Source organism: Octopus bimaculoides, chromosome 8 (assembly GCF_001194135.2).
Source record: "Octopus bimaculoides isolate UCB-OBI-ISO-001 chromosome 8, ASM119413v2, whole genome shotgun sequence".
In the NCBI taxonomy this organism is placed as follows: Eukaryota; Metazoa; Mollusca; class Cephalopoda; order Octopoda; family Octopodidae; genus Octopus; species Octopus bimaculoides.
This window is the reverse complement of record NC_068988.1, coordinates 4,999,006-5,011,103: the sequence shown is the minus strand read 5'-3', so window position 1 is coordinate 5,011,103 and position 12,098 is coordinate 4,999,006. Positions and strand designations below refer to the sequence as shown.

Below are 12,098 nucleotides of genomic sequence, written 5' to 3'. Positions count from 1 at the left end.
AAGAAAGAAAGAAAGAGAGAGAGAGAGAGAGAGAAAGAGAGAGATGGTGGTAGTAGTAGTAGTGTGTTGATAATGAAAAATAATTTTTATTGAACTATATCTATATTCTTCTACCTGTTCGTAGAAGAATAATATTATAGTATGTTAGAGAGGTGGAGGAGGTCGAGTGAGAGAGAGGAAGAGGGAATGTGAGGGTGAGTGAACAGATAGCCAGCCGATGCATTATACTATCACTCATGTGGTTAATGGAAGTGAGAGGTGAAGAGAAAGAGAGAAAGACATGAAGAGTGAAATTACATGCTTAAAACGTTTGTCGAAGAGGTAGAGTGAAAGAGAGACATATAAAGTGCTTAGCAGAGGGAAATTTCAAAATCATAAAATATATTGTGATTGGAAGTGAAATAACTTAGCAAAATAAAAATGCAAACCATGCTTTCTTTCTTAAATAACTTCTCTTAATACTTTTCATTCTGTGGAATTTCTACGGGTCCTCCTAGAATATCATAAATTTTAATACATTATTATAATTCAGAGACGCAAGAGAAAACGGGAGCTTCGCTCGAATTTCATTCATGTCTTATTGGCTATAAAAAGTGAGAAGTTATGTGGTAAGTAGGACAAAGTCAGCTCCAATTGTTTTAGTTGACCTTCTGCAACTATTTGAGTTCGTTGAAAATGTCAGCTACAGCAGTGATATGCACTAATTTTCCTCGGCAACCCACGCCATATATATTTCATGTAAATGATCTTATATCAGTTTGGAATTACCTTGTATATTTTATTAGGATGCTCGTGTTCATATTAAGCTTTTGTAATTGCATCTAGAATTATTATTTTATAATAATGCTTACCAAATTTAAGCCGATAATATTTTATATTTTTACTTTGATCTGCGATGGTTTGACTTTGTGACTTCTGTTATGTTGACAGTGTACTTTCAGTCTAGACTGAATCTCCTCCACTGAATTTCGCATCCATGCTATTTGCATTTGCGAATTATTTATAGCTCTGAGAAGAGAGGAAGGAATGCAAGTTATCCCCAGCTTGTGCACTGAGCCCGAATACTACTATCAACATGCTAAAAGAAGCTAAGGACCAGGGCTCAGAGGCCACACAAAAACAAAAACATTTTCTCAGCTAAGGCTCTACATAGTTTACATTTACTCAATTTTACCCATAAAACAAAAGCAGAAAACAATTGCTCAAGGTTCTGCACAGTAGGTTCGATACTGTTACTGCGGGCTAGCAAACCATCCTACTTCATTGTAAAGCTATATGTGTACCCACGGAGCTATGACTGGTTTTTATTCTCCAGCTGTAGGTATTTTATTTCATTTATATAACTAATAATAACATACGATGTGTAAAAGAATGACACAAAATACAAAACTGCAGCCTTTTATCTTCACACCTTAATGGCTTCTAATAATTATAATCAATGAGAAAATATCGATATTTAATGTATCGATTTTAACATTTATGTATCACAAAACTGTGAAGATGATGAGATAATCCTCACACAACAATATATCTCATAATTGCAAATACTCTATCAGAGGCGTTTTATTTAGTTTATCGCAGTTTTTGAATAATAGTGCATTGTTGATTCTATATATCCAACGCTCCAGTCATTGGATCACAGCATTTCCGAGAGGAACAAAGGGCTTCTCTAATAATGTATTGCAGAATAATGATCAACAATGAACTGCGTTCGAAAAATACAAATGTTTCGGTTTTATCTCTGATGCATACAGTCTTCGCTGATACCAGCCACATACTCACATGCACTCAAACGTACTGAGTCTGATGAAGGCTTAGCGGGTCAAAACTTCGATGTCACTGTCAACACTGTTCTTAAATAATAATAAATACCTACTTCACAAAAAGTATTGAGGAATCCTTCAGTTTAATGTAAAATTACATATAGTTTGCTGTTCCGTTATAGGTAGGAGCAATGAAAATAGTATTCCATCTAATGAGAAATAATCATCATTTAATATAAACAGAATTTTAGAAAGAGCTACTAATAGTTTCATGCTGCAGAGAGAGAATAATTTGGCAGATTTACGTAACGTGCCATGTGTTTCCAAGCAATCTCTCAGGCTCATTGCTTGCTGTTACACCTATTTGAAAAAGACCAGGACGTTGGTCTATGAGAAGAAATGAGAAGAAGATAAACGCGAAGAAGGTTGATGCCAAGAGCAGAGTGAGAAAAAAATAGCAATATGAAGTCTTAGATCGGCATCCCCTTTGTCTGTAGAAATAATAATTTATTTAGCTATCGTAGAATAATATAACGGAGACCGGTCCATAGTCTGTGATGGTCAATTAAAAACCGTGATTGAGAAAGATTCACGTAGAACCACTCGAGAACTGACAAAAGAACTTCAAGTTAGCCAGAAAACTGTCTGCAATAATTTGCATGCGATCGGAAAGTGAAAAAAAAAAAGAAAAAAAAAATGCTCGACAAATGGGTACCACACGATTTGAAAGAAAATCAGAAAATGTCGCTTCTTCTCTTTAACCAGACTGATCCATTTCTCGACTGTATTATAACTTGAGATGAAAAGTGGTTTCTGTACAATAAAAAAAAAAAAATGTTCTTCGCAGTGGTTGGATCAAAATGAAGCACCGAAAACCTTCCCTAAACCCGAGCTTTTCAAAAAGAAAGTTACAGTGACTGATTGGTGGTGTACTGCTGGAATTATCCACTATAACTTAAAACCCGGAAAAATCATTACTGCAGAAACATATTGGCAGGAAATTGCCAAGATTGACAAAAAAAAAAAAAAAAAAATGCTACTTGTCTCTCTTAGACTGGTCAACAGAAGAGAGCCAACCATTCTTCAAGTGAATGCTCGACTACACGTTTCCCTAATGACGCTCCAGAAGTTGAGGGAACTTGGCTACGAAGTTCTTCCCCACTCAGCTTATTTCCCAGACCTTTCTCCTACCAACTACCACTTTTTCAAGCATCTTGATGGATTCCTGTGGGAGAAGGAGTTTAAAAACCAAACCGATGCTGAAAGTGCGTTCAAAGAGTTCATCGGCTCTAGAACTCAGAATAAACGGACTTGTAACTCGTTGGCAAAAATGTATTGATTGTAATGGTACTTACTTTGATGAATAAAATTTCCACATTGTTGAAATATATTGTGATGAATTTCATGTTTCAATACATGCATACGTACATATATTTATTTCCGTTTAATTTCCAACTACTTTTCTACCTAAGGTGTTTGAAGAACACACTTGCCAAAAGAGCTGCACCGCAGTTGGAAGTCAGCAATTCCGATGGGAATATGCCCACACCTTTCAGCGCCCCTAAATCCCTTGAGAATGTCCTGCCCACAAAATTATAAAACTTTTCTCTTGACAAAGTAGAAAAATCAATATTAAATCACTTCCTGACTAACAGAAATATCGTTTGGAACTGCAGCTGTTTATGGAGAAGTGGAATATTTGGCAAACTTATTTAAACAGCAAGCATCATATACAATAGATGAAGTAGGATTTGAAATCCCAATTGTTGTTGCCAGCCACGTTAGATTGCACGTGCCAGCTACCATTCGATTGCTCTCGAGAAAATTGTCTTTCCTCTGTTGTTCCGCAACTGTAAGCTGGAAACAATTTGAAAATCAATAGAAAGATTGAAATATTTTCTCGGATAATAATTGAAATTTGATATTTGTTCAAGAAAGCAAATCAGCGAGGAAGTAGAGCAGAAGTATACGATAAAAATATCAAAGAAAAAGCACATATTTCCCAATACTTTGTCTAATTGCATACATGTAAATAGTGGTGGTGGTTTTCGTATTCAAAAAGAACATCGCTCCACAGCCACACATATCTTAGACATGGCTATCAGAATATCAATTTTAGTTTATAAAAAAAAAACCGACGAGAAATAAGCTTCACGAATCTATTTATTCCCCCACTTTTTTTTTTTTAAATGAAGTAAATGTACGTGAAATGTCTTTCTTTTCGAATTAGTTTAAGAAATCTGGTAATTCATTAATTGAGAATGAAATAATTATATTCGTATCAAACCTAACATTATTAATTTGTGTGTGTGTGTATATGTACGCGTGTGTGTGAGTGCGTGTATGTGTGTTGTAACGCTTATAACCTCCACAGGTGATGTGATTTCAGCATAGAAATGAACTTGAATTGTACCATTTCACTGGCAGCTAAACGTTATCACCTGGACATCAGTAAGAATGTGTTCCAGCTCCTCTAACCCCCAGTTCCTTTCCGTATATATAGGCGCGTTTCTTTTAGTCTCTGTCCACCAAATTCACTCACAAGTCTTTGATCGACGCGGAGCTTGTGTAGCTTTTACAGTGAAAAACAGCTTAGCAAAGACACTCACCATTCTCCCAAAAGTCATAACTGATTGATTGACTCAGGTCTCTCCATTGAGGATAAATGGATGAAATTCCGGGACCACTGTTGATGCATCTTCACTCAAATCTTAGGTAAAATAGAACGAAAACACCAATGATGAGAATAATGATGATGCAAGAACCAATTGCACCAACAACTTTTGGCAAATAATACACGAGGTAATGAATCAGTACATGGGGGTTGTTTTCGTCTGCAACAGAAAAAAACAATGCATTATGGTATCGTGGTATATACACCACCAAGCAAAGATAAGCGACTTTAAAGGTCCCTATAAAAGCAATCAATGCTTTATATGGGTAACCCCGAAAACGAGGATTGCCTATCTGCTTAGCTTTGATGCTGTGTCCTTATTGACAGAGAAATCCCTGATACTGAAGTGATGGGCAGAACACTGACTCCCTTAAATCGTCCCTCTCACAAAACCCGGTTACCTCAGGTACTCGTGAACTATCAATAGGGTAACCCACTTACATTCAGTGAAATTCAGTTGGCTATGAGACGACTAGCCTACGGTAAAACCTCGAAATCTGATGCAATTCTTGCTGAGATATGGTGGCCGGAAAATACAGGAAAAACCCATTCGCCCTATTTACTACAATGAGGGAGTACGAATTAATTCCACAGGAATTCAAAGATGTCGGCATTGTACATCTCCATAAAAGAAAAGGAAACATTCAACAGTGTGACAGCTGTAGGGGAATATCCCTCATGCCATTCGCAGGAATAATCCTGGTACACATAGTGTTCAACCTGCTCATACAACGTCTTAAATCTCGGTTGCTTCCTGACTGTCTGTGTAGTTTTCGAAAATCTCACGGAACTTGAAAATGATCTTTGCTGCAAGACAGCTACAAGAAAATGTCAGGAACAAAATGGAGACCGGAAACAAAATCGATCTGACCAAAGCTTTTAATACTGTAAACTGACAAATACTCTAGAAAATAAGGAAGATGGTTGTTTCTCAGACATGTTCATTAACATGACGCATCAATTTCACGATGGCATGTAACCTCATATCTTGAATGATGGAGAATTCTCAGCACCTTTCAATGTTACCAATGGTGTGAGGTAAGGTTGTTTTGTAGCACCCATGCTCTTCAGCTTGATGCTTAGTACAATTCTTCCCACTCGTTTTTTTATCCAATAACCTATTTGTCACTCTCACACGGATGATACTAGTTGTCTTCTGTTATTGGCCCTAAATAGGAGTTAGCACTATGTAATCTAGATCCCCACCACACACTAAAACTGATTTAATGAACAAATACTTAGAAAACCTCAGCCAATTGTGTCTCCCTCAAAAGAAAAATTGCATCCATTTCCATGTAAAGAAAACATTACCTCACTCTAGTCCCTAGTGCGATTAGCACTCAACTAGAGCCCTTACAATCGCTTCACATGTTAGGTTTCTATCTCTAAGGATCTTAACATTGGTAAGACCGTATCTCAAAGGGCACCATTTCCTTCAGAGCAAACAGCAAAGAAACCCCACAATTCCTCAATACTCTACAATACTCGGTCCACAGTAGGGTATTTAGTTCTACATCTATGACAGTCCTACCTTTGCTGCTGCATACGCATATAATGTAGACTAACTCCAGAGAATGGCTATTCGACTGATTGGTCACCGATGGTCTGTTTCCTAGCTCTACTGTAATATTCTCTTTCCCTTGGATCTGGTTATTTTCATCCTATCAACACTCAAGCTCTCCCGTCTCACTCATCATTTCCTTCTCCAATCCTCCATGTTGAATCCAATCACCCAATGCCCTACATTAACCACTACACCAATTCCTTCCTCTCCTAGAGCGTCAGTCGTCCAGAACTCTCTCCCTGTTCATGTCTTTCCTGAAGGTGTCGACCTACAACAGTTGAAGTAAAATATCAGTTTCAAATTTTGGCACAAGGCCAGCAATTTCAGGGAAACGGGTAAATCGATTACATTCACCCCAGTGCATCGTCCCCTCGTCTAGATCAACAGGTAAACAAAGAAAACTTTTCCTCTTCAGCGTTCGCCATATTGCCAGCTGTAGTAACAGCATTGGCAGGAAAAAGAAACGAAATTTATTTGTAAACTTCGTAACTCGTCATGTAAATCGGTCGTGAAAACATGTGACTAATTGTTACACTGAAAGAAAGGTGCTCAGAACGAGAATTAGAGAAATAAATTGGAAAGGCACTAGAGCATTTCATGTAGTTCAAAACCTTACTTCACTTCACTTTCATGCAGAGATGATTTATGATATACCTATTAAATACATATGATGCCTGTGTTAAATTTGTTGTGAAATCTGGACATAGGCTATATTTATTTCTAAAAGAGATATATCAAAGTTGATAGTTATAATACATGTATGGGCGGAGGTGACGTACATAGTGGTATATCATCAACAATTTCTGCCAATTAGTCTCGACACTGTTATTGCATTATTATTCTCTTTCTCATTAGAAGTCTGTAAATAGGATAATGGAACAATTTTAATGAGGAAATGCTGATATTAAATAACTAGCAGCTCAATGAGTATCAAGTCTTTGAATTGTCAATTTCTATGATAGTCGGAATATTGGTTAAGAATCGACTTCTTTTACACTAGTTACACTAAAACCTCGACACCATTTTAATTAAAAACTGTGACTACAAACTACCTAAAACCTCTGACTCCATTTTAAACATTTGATTTCTAATATAATCCTTTAAAGCCATTTGCGGATTTTATTCTCTGTCCACGTGTGTATTTTGTATTTTATTTTCATTTCCAATTAAGTTCTGAAACAGTATTACCTGACATAATTACTTACCTTAGCCATTCTCAATATCCCTGTTGTGTAACGCAAAACAGTCTCTATTTGTAATTCAAAGCCGACTAGTCGAACCCCATCCCAGCGTAACATTGTGCGTCGATTGTGAAAATAGAATAAAAACACCGAGTCATGCTGCTGTACTGTATTTAAAAAAAAAGACACTAAAGTAAGGAGACGGATATTGTTGAGGGAAACATCAACAAACCAAACAGCGTAGGATAGTAGGCTTTGAAATGTGATACGATAATAGAGCGAATACCACAGAAATTGAGAAAATAGAGAAACATTAAGACCTAACCAAATGTGGAACACAAATGTGACGCTTCTGTGGTAATTAGTGCACTTTGCACAACACCCAAACTGCAATCCACGTCGGAGGAGGCAGTGTCAGACGTGGCAGTGGATGAGGGAATATCTCGATACAGTAACTGACGTTCTTACATGCCCGACTTTTAGAATGGTACTATTATTTCAGTGTTCAGTGGGTTCTCACCAACTACTTGCGACAACGATCTTCATAGCATTCTATTCCTTTCTGCAACTGTAAAAAAAAAAAAAAATTAAATAAGAAAAAATTTAAATTTTTTTACTCATGACTAATATTTGAGAGGGTCTCGCAACTTCTTTCATATCTCATACAGTTTTTCTATAGCACTGGAAGTTTAGAAACAAATCTTAGAAATTATAATTTTTAGTAATATAACTTCCCATTTGAAACAGCAAAAATTAAATATCTTACCTTCTAGAATTTCTTTTGCTATACTCGCATGTGTTCGTCTGAGTCTTCGACAGGCATGCCAAAATATGCCCTGCAGGCCTCATACATTTTATATGTTGCTGCTATAGAGTTTTCTTTTATTCTTTGTGTTTGATAAATTGACCACAGACGTAGCAAAATGCGCCTCTTAGATGCTTGCAGCGTGTTGAAATCATCTCTGCAAATGCAAGTAGACCTAATCACGTAGGCAATAAGAACAAAACCGCATTACGGAGCTTTAATACGGATGATACTCTCTATATTACAGGAAAGCCTTTATAGGTATGACTATCTATATAACAGGTAAGTTCCAGGAAATTCTAGACTCTTCTTGAAAATTCAAAACAATTCTATATCCGATTATTGAACCCCCAACAAAATCCATTCAGAATATTCTGAAGAATACGTGATTTTCAAAACATTAATACTGAGATTACAAAAGGAAGTTTAAATTACCTGAAGTACTCATTGAATTTTGTTTTCATTTTCGACGATAATAGTAACAAATGGACATTTTTGCTAGGAATTAAACATTAAGAAGTCTTCGTTTCTGAGAATAACTGCCATTTCTTATAAATTTTTAGCGGATGAAATAAGAAAATAACACTTACTGCTCCGGATCAAATAAAAACTATTTTGTTACCAAAAAAAAAAAAAAAAAACACGGAAAAGAAAGAAAGTTTTAAGCAAATAATGTCTGCAAAATCATGCAAGGTTAGACGCTTCGAAAAAAAGAAAACATTAACCTTTCTTTCATAAGAATAAGGTGCTAGCATAAAGATTCCAAAGTATTTCCCAAAGACATTAAGAAGAAATCCACAAAACTGGAATAGGCAAAGCATCACTGGAAATTAAAACAAAAGCCGTTCACCAAAACAAAAAAAAAAAAGCTCGCGCAACAATTATGGCTTATCGTACATATGTATATGTGTTCGAGGGTCAGCGTCTGATCAAGATACTCTTATGCAATGTCACCAAATGATATTCATGTTTCAATATAGTCCTCTTTGCGGTTCACCCACTTCTTCCATCCGTTTTGCAGTGCTTAGATCCCATTGGTGTAGAAGCTTTCATCCATTTGGTAAAAAAAGTTACCAATAGCAGATATGACGCCAGCGTCACTTCGATACTGGTTCCCAGCCATATGTTTTATCATGTTCGGAAACAGATGATAGTCAGATAGGGGCCGGATCAGGAGGATAGGGAGGATGATCAATCAGTTCAAAGCCACAGTCACACACAGTAATCATTGAAACCAAAAGACTTGTGTGCTGCAGCATTGTCCAAATGAAACAAAACCCCTTTTGTCTGTTTTTCTGGGCGCCTGGATTCGATAGTCTTTTGTAACTGTCTCAGCAAGTTGGCATAGTACTCTCCATTGAATCTAATCAATAAACACAATACCTTTCGAATCCCCCAAAAGTGAAGCCGTCACCTTCCATACAGAAGAAAGGACCTTGACCTTCTATGGAGCAGGTGAGGAGGGGTGTCTCCACTGCAGGGATTGTCTTTTTATCTCTGGCTCAAAGTGATGACCCCACCACTCAACCTGGATTAGGAAGCGCTCAAGGAAACCAACTGGACCTACCTAAAAAAATATCAGATTTTCCTGTGATGTGATAAGCCTGGTGCGCTTTTGATCAGATGTCAGGAAACGTCGCACCCACCAAGAAGAAATCTTCGTCATTCCAAGTTTCATTGTGCAGAATATTCTCAACTCATCCAATCTTGGGTGATCTTAAGGACTCTCTCATCCCCTCCTAAATTCAGCTACCGTCTTTGGAACTGTTAATAAAGCAGGAGTGTCATCCTTTAATGTAGCAACAATTTCAACATGAATGTCCATGGGGGCCAAACCCTTTGTCTGCAGGTACTTGATGCAAAATTTTGTCCATTTTCAAGAGAAGTCGCTGCTTGTTACTTTTGAAGTCTTCTTTGAACAGTCAGATGTCAGTTTACGCGGAAAAAACAATACAGTTATTAGTAATAGTTGAAATTAATTTATACAAAATGTCACAGCTCAAGCGTCACTCCTTCATAGTTAGCCTATGAACTTTTCAGCTAATCCTCGCATGTATCTACGGCTATACATCAACACACATCCGCGCATCCAAACATACATACCAGCATATAAGGATGAATACAATAAAAACACTGCCACAATAGATTTCTTACATATATTATTGACAACCGGTTTTCTTTCCTGCAATCCAGAACAAATTAAAAACTATTTCTAAATTTGTTTCAGCTTTCATTTTAATAATGTATTCTGTTAGATTAGTAAAATTATTGAAAATTCACTGTAGCGAATAATCACGCAATGCACGAATAATCACGTTGTTGTCAACCATAACACACACACACACACACACACACACACACACACACACACACACACACACACACACACACACACACACACACACACACACACACACACACACCTTCCCTTTTTATAAAATATGAGCAAATTACTATTTAGCTCATTCGAATAAATAGCAATAAAGTGTGTATCTCATGTCTTTTGATTTTTCAGACCCACCCACCCTTTGTTTTGAATGTTGTTAACTACAAGTATTCCAATAACTGTTAATTTGAATTTAAATTCCTTATTTAAATAATTTAAACGTCAAATTATTTGTAACGAACTCGCAAACTAATTGCCAATGAAGGCAAATTGTTGGAATTCAGCTTCACTCAGCGCTTTATTGAATATATTTCAACCGGGACGATAGTTTCTAGAAATGATCAAGAATCTTCTTTAGTGAAAAGAAATAAAAAAAACAAACAAACAACTTTTGTATTTTCCATTTGTATTTTTCTATTGCTAGCAGCTGGATAGAATATTTTCGTCAGATATTTAACAACAGAGGAGAAAATATTATTTGCAAGAAATAATTTTTTCAATATAATGTTAATTCGAGCATTACTTGCCAAAATCTTCTTTCTCTTGAAGGAATCAATAAACAGTTGCGATATTCACCAGTATCCTTCCACTAGTAAAGATTGATAATTTACATAGGATCCATTATTTCTTTTATAGTTAGAAATTCAATTTACTTCAAACTCTCTTTGAAAATGTATATAAACGTAGGTTTCGAGAGTTAAAGAATATTGTATGGCTTGCACTAAAGGTAAGAAACGTTTCATGAAAATGTCGCCTTCAAGCCTAATGTAGATCTTATATTTCCGACCGAATTGAAACAGATTAGAAATGTACTTCTGATGGAATTCCATTCTTATTTCGTTTCTAAATGCTTCACCACTTTATGCCATTTCAATATCTCTAACAGGCAGCTTTTGTCAGTATACTATGAATGTATCGCATGTGCTAATTGGGTGTGAGATAAAATATATCCCAACAGAAGCTGATTATACATTTTTAATCGAAGTACGTTGCCTAATAAACTGAAATACCAAATAAATTAAGAATCACTCTAGACAGTGCTTCAGAACACGACACCGAGTTTTAGGTTAATAAGGCTCTGTTTCGAAAATAGAATTAGACAAAATATAAGAATAGAAAAGAAATGAACATTCTTACTAGATTTCCTTTTCTAAAATTCTGTTTGAATCAACTGGGTTGAACAGAAGTTCTATTCTATACATCACGATATAAACAAACCATCTTGAATTGCTATCGTCCTTTATAATTTCAATATCAATAATTGATATATTCCAGTTCACCTCAATCATTTACTTGGTTCTTACAGAGTGAAAATTCATTTCATTTACACAGTAGTATAGCTGAATGGTTAAGAAGTGCTGGGTTTCGATTTCAATGTCTGGCTTCTTCGCCAGATTTCATTTTCTACAGGTTCAGATCGACCCTTCGCTTCTGAGTGAAATTGGGTTAATGGAAATTGTATTTAAAGCCGCTGGGTGGGTTATACTTGTAACATAAGACATACGCCCTTTGCATACCCTGTTATCCGCTGATTCAGCCTGAGAATTATATTAATTGTAGACATATCAATGGAATACTCAGCCACATGCACGTTAATTTAGGGAAGATATTTCAGTTGTTCGACTATACATTTTTAATCGAATATAAATCGCCAAACGATGAAAATTCATTACCGTACCACGCACGCACACACACACACACACACACACACACACACACACACAC

General features: G+C 36.3%; 1 protein-coding gene and 1 long non-coding RNA gene across 5 annotated transcripts in view; one reads left to right on the top strand and one right to left on the bottom strand.

The window, feature by feature from the left end:
• The window catches only part of LOC106878895 (receptor-type tyrosine-protein phosphatase T), a 596,380-nt gene that overhangs the window by 160,764 nt on the left and 423,518 nt on the right, over positions 1-12,098 (top strand). The window lies entirely within an intron of this gene.
• Positions 1-12,098, bottom strand: part of LOC106878896 (uncharacterized) — a 140,431-nt gene that overhangs the window by 76,155 nt on the left and 52,178 nt on the right. For 3 of the 4 annotated variants that reach the window (XR_001410564.2, XR_001410566.2, XR_008264715.1), the window contains exons 2-3: positions 7,949-8,144; positions 31-7,750 (exon numbers count right to left, since the gene is read on the bottom strand). This is a non-coding gene — a long non-coding RNA (uncharacterized LOC106878896). Of the gene's footprint in view, positions 1-30; positions 7,751-7,948; positions 8,145-12,098 lie in introns of those variants that run through there. The other variant, XR_008264714.1, reaches the window with a different exon arrangement.